Consider the following 4458-nt stretch of genomic DNA (forward strand, 5'->3'; position numbering starts at 1 on the left):
TAACCACTCAGGCCAAGGCCTTGGAGATCGCGATGAATCTGCATGATACCCCAATACAAGATCCTTACCTGGGAGTTCAGCAAATCCACGCGCAGTTGAAAAACTTGAGCCTTGAGATGCAAAGTCTAAAACAGGACAGAACAGCTCGCCAGGAAGTGCACCATGAAGTATGGTGTATTAAATGTAAGGGTCAAGGTCATGACAAGGACCATTGCCCAATGTTCGTGAATTACCTCGTGGGAGGAGGACCAATTCCATTGGGACCAGAGGCACAAGCAGGACCTAAAATGGCGCCTGCGTTTTGGTGTGAAAGTTTTCAAATAGGAGGAAAGCATGCTACAGACAACTGCCATCTATTGCAGAAGTACACACAAAATTCACAACAGTTGTTCTATAATTTCTGTAGATTAGGGGGACATGATGAGTGCACCCATAGAAGTTACAAGCTGATGATTGATAGTGCTCCCACCTACAGAGTTCAGGCCAAAACGTGTCCCCTTGACCAGAACACAGGAATGGCATGAACCAAATTTAAGGGGTGCAGATGAGGCTGAGGTGGGGGAGGACCTGGAAGAGGTCGCAGACAGTTGATATGTTACAATTGCAGAGGGCCAGGACATTATGCCCATGATTGTATGAATCCAACACATCTGTCGTGTCTATACTATACATTGTTTGATCATGAGGTGAAGGATCGTCCCTCACTGATAACAAGGGAGTGCTCCAACCTCCCCCATCTCAGAACCTGCAAATGATGAGATTTGAGCCACGCGAGGAAGACACTAATGTGAACATTGTGCTCAAAAGTGGAATTACGATGGGAGATGAAAAAGGAAAGCAGCTTGAAGATAGTACCTTGGTTTGAAAGGCTCCGACAAAAGAACCAGAGTTGGATTTGGAGCGTGCTAAGGAAACCTTCATGGAATATAGGAAGAGGTTCACTAATGCCTCCACTTCAGGAAGCAAAGACATACCAGAGTTGTAAATGGACCCATCAATGCTCACAAATTCTTGGAAACATGCACGAAGCTATTGTACGATATCAAGGATGTAAAGGGACTGAAGGAACTCATAAATAGATGTGTTGGGACCACGCCAGGAGAACCACACATAGTAAAGAAGGTTGGAAAGCATGCGACGAGGAAGAGAAGAAAAATGACACTGACTGCTCAGATTGGGGAATATGAGATGGACCAAGTAATTCTAGACCTATGATCGGATGCGAACATCCTACCGAAGAGGACATGGGAGCGCATGGGAAGGTCTATGTTGCAGTGGTCTCCTATCCAATTGCGAATGGCGAACCAACAAAAGAACCTACCTATGGGAAGATTGCAAGGAATCACCGTGGATATCGAAGGAGCAAGCATGCTGGCATATTTTGAAGTGATAGACATTGTTGATGACAGCAATCCCTACCCTACGCTATTAGGGATAGATTGGGCCACTGACATGAATGGGGTGATAAACCTGAAGAAGCATAAGATGATTTTTGAGAAAAAGTCTCTTTGAATAGTTGTACCTTTGGACCTTGCAGAAGGATCGTGCTACACATAGCCTGTGCATAGCTATGAAAGCGACACTGATTTGGACTGCATCTACAAGATAACCATGCGAGAGAAAAATTGGGTAAATCCCACCGCGAATGGATGAATCTCATGGGAACGCGAAAGCTCCTGTACATCAGATTCTAATGAGGAGATAGAGATATGACAAAACCGACTACACGAGGTAACCACGCTGAACTGCAACATGATGATGAGATCACTGCACTGCGTACATATGATGGGTTAAGTGAGCTAGATGCCTTCCTGAACAGAATTGAAAGGGAGGTGCTGGAACAACAACACTTCGAGGCTTTGAAATGGGTACTACGCTATGCCCGCAAGATGGTGGGGTATGCACCAAGGAAGCTTTGAGGACTGGCACGAATGTAGGAAAATGATGCGCATGCAGTTTGGGAAACCTCAATTGTGATTAACAGACAAGTATGATAGATGAGATGATCCGTCCGTGCACTTGGCCAAGTGGACAAAGGTCTATGGGGAAAGCCACAACCTACGTGGGTGCACCTATTCTACCACACCTTAGATGTTATACCCATGAACTGGTATATAGAGACAGAGCTTCACCATGGAATGAATGAATGGTATATCTTGTGTGAAGGCTTTTTGTTAACCTTCACGTTTGAGGATCATTGGTGGGACATTGTTGACAGCATGCCACAAGTAGTAAAAGAAGATATCTTTAAGATAACCTAGGAGCCAAGAGAACTGATTCAGCCTGAATGGGCCACTCATCTGAGCTATGCATTGTAGTGTCATAATGTAAACACTAAAGATGACGATGAGGATCCGTGAAAATTTAACATTCCCAAAATTGAAGGCCATTGCAAGGTTCAGGGGCCACTGATTGAAGACCCTAACATAACCGTGTCGGTAAAGACAAAGCAAGTGAACATTGGTACGAAATCTAAACCTAAGTATTCAATGCTTGGTGACTACTGGGATGACACGATAGTGGATAAGGTTGCTTAGTTACTCCGTGAGTACTAGGACCTATTCCTGACCAAGATCACAGACTTAAAAGGAATTATGGAAGATTTAGGAACTATACGGATGACATTAAAGCCGGACATAAAGCCAGTTAAGGAGAGGCCTTACTACTTGAATCTGAAGTACAAAGAGAAGGTATGCATAGAACTAGACAAGATGCTCACAGCCGGAATCATTGAGCTGGTGGAAGAATTTGATTGGGTAAGCCCTATGGTAGTGTAGGAAAAGAAGCAGAAGGGCGAGATAAGAATATGTGTGGACCTCATAAAATTGAATGACGCATGTGTGCATGACCCATTCCCAACTTCAATCATAGATGAAGTATTAGAAAATGTCGATGGGAAGGAAGCATACTCTTTCAGTGATGGGTTCTCAGTGTACCATCAAATCAAAATCACGCCGGAAGATAGGAGCAAGATCACCTTTATGACTGAGTGGTGCTGCTTTCAGTACACCGTTATGCCATTTGGGTTGAAGAACATGGCAACCATCTTTTCATGAATAGTTGTTGCAGCATTCAAGGAATATATCCACAAGTTCTTGGAGGTTTATCTAGATGATATGACTGTATCTGGACTGGTTATGCACCATGTAGTGAGCTTACGCTTGATGTTGAATACCTACCAATGACACAAAATCCCGCTAAACCTCCAGAAGTGTACATTCCTCATTCCCTTTGGGAACTTGTTGGGACATTTAGATTGCAAACAAGGATTGATGGTAGATCCTGTGAAGATTGCAGTGATTCTAAATTTGCAAGCACCGTGAAGTGACAAACAGTTGCGCGCTACCCTGGGACATACGAGGTATTACATGAAGTTCAACAAACATTATGCCCAGATCACTGTGCTGATGGAGAAGCTATTGAAAAAGGATGTCATGTTCTATTGGAATGATGACTGCATGAAGAGCCTGGATTTAGTAAAAGAAAAATTGGCCTATGTGCCATCCCGGTCTTCCTAAAATGAAATGAGGAGTTTCATGTCCATGTTGATGCATCATGTATAACACTTAGAGGGGTACTAACACAGGAGGGTGGAGAGGGCTTAGATCACCCTATCGCATTCGCGAGTCGCAGATTGTCTAAAGTAGAAAATAACTATCCCACCACTGAATGCGAGGGATTGTCTATGGTGTACGTGCTCCAAAAATATCAGCACTATTTTCTAGGAGGACACTTCAAGATGTATACTCACCATTCCACATTGAAATACTTGGTCAATAAGCCTGTTTTGGGGGGGCAGATATGTAGGTGGCTCTTATTTTTCCAAGAATATGATTTTGAGGTCATTGTGAAGCATGGACGCTTGAACATGGGACCAGATCACTTGTCATCCATTGAGATGGGAGAGGAACCTACTAGTTTGGAAGAAGGATTAGCTAACGCACAAATTTTTGATGTGCTCATAGAGGATGGAAAACTTCAAGATATAATCCACTTTCTGACAATGGGAACTGCACCAAAAGAATACTCCGTCCAGCAAAAGAAGGAACTGATGGTGCACGCGATTGATTGTTCTGTCATCGTGGGGCACCTATATAAGATAGCCAATGATGAGATACTTCCAAGGTATGTACCCAAATTCAAATGAAGTCAGATCCTCATGGATGCACATGGGGGCACTGCGGGAGGACACTGTGTGAGGTGAGAGACTATGCAAAATATTCTCCATGCACGGTTGTGGTGGCCAACCCTTCATCAGGATTCAAAAGCACACTGCAAGGCCTGTGATGTATGTCAAAGAATAGGTAAACCATCGCAGAGGGATGAGATGCCTTTGAATCCACAAATGATGTTGCAGCCCTTCGAGAAGTGGGCGATCAAATTTTTAGGCCCTATCAAACCTTAGGGAAAGATGGGCATGAGATACATTATCACTACGACAGAGTACCTGACTTGTTG

This window comes from Pinus tabuliformis, chromosome X, assembly GCF_031772625.1.
Source record: "Pinus tabuliformis cultivar Carrire ecotype Pingquan chromosome X, CPIR1, whole genome shotgun sequence".
Taxonomy (NCBI): domain Eukaryota; kingdom Viridiplantae; phylum Streptophyta; class Pinopsida; order Pinales; family Pinaceae; genus Pinus; species Pinus tabuliformis.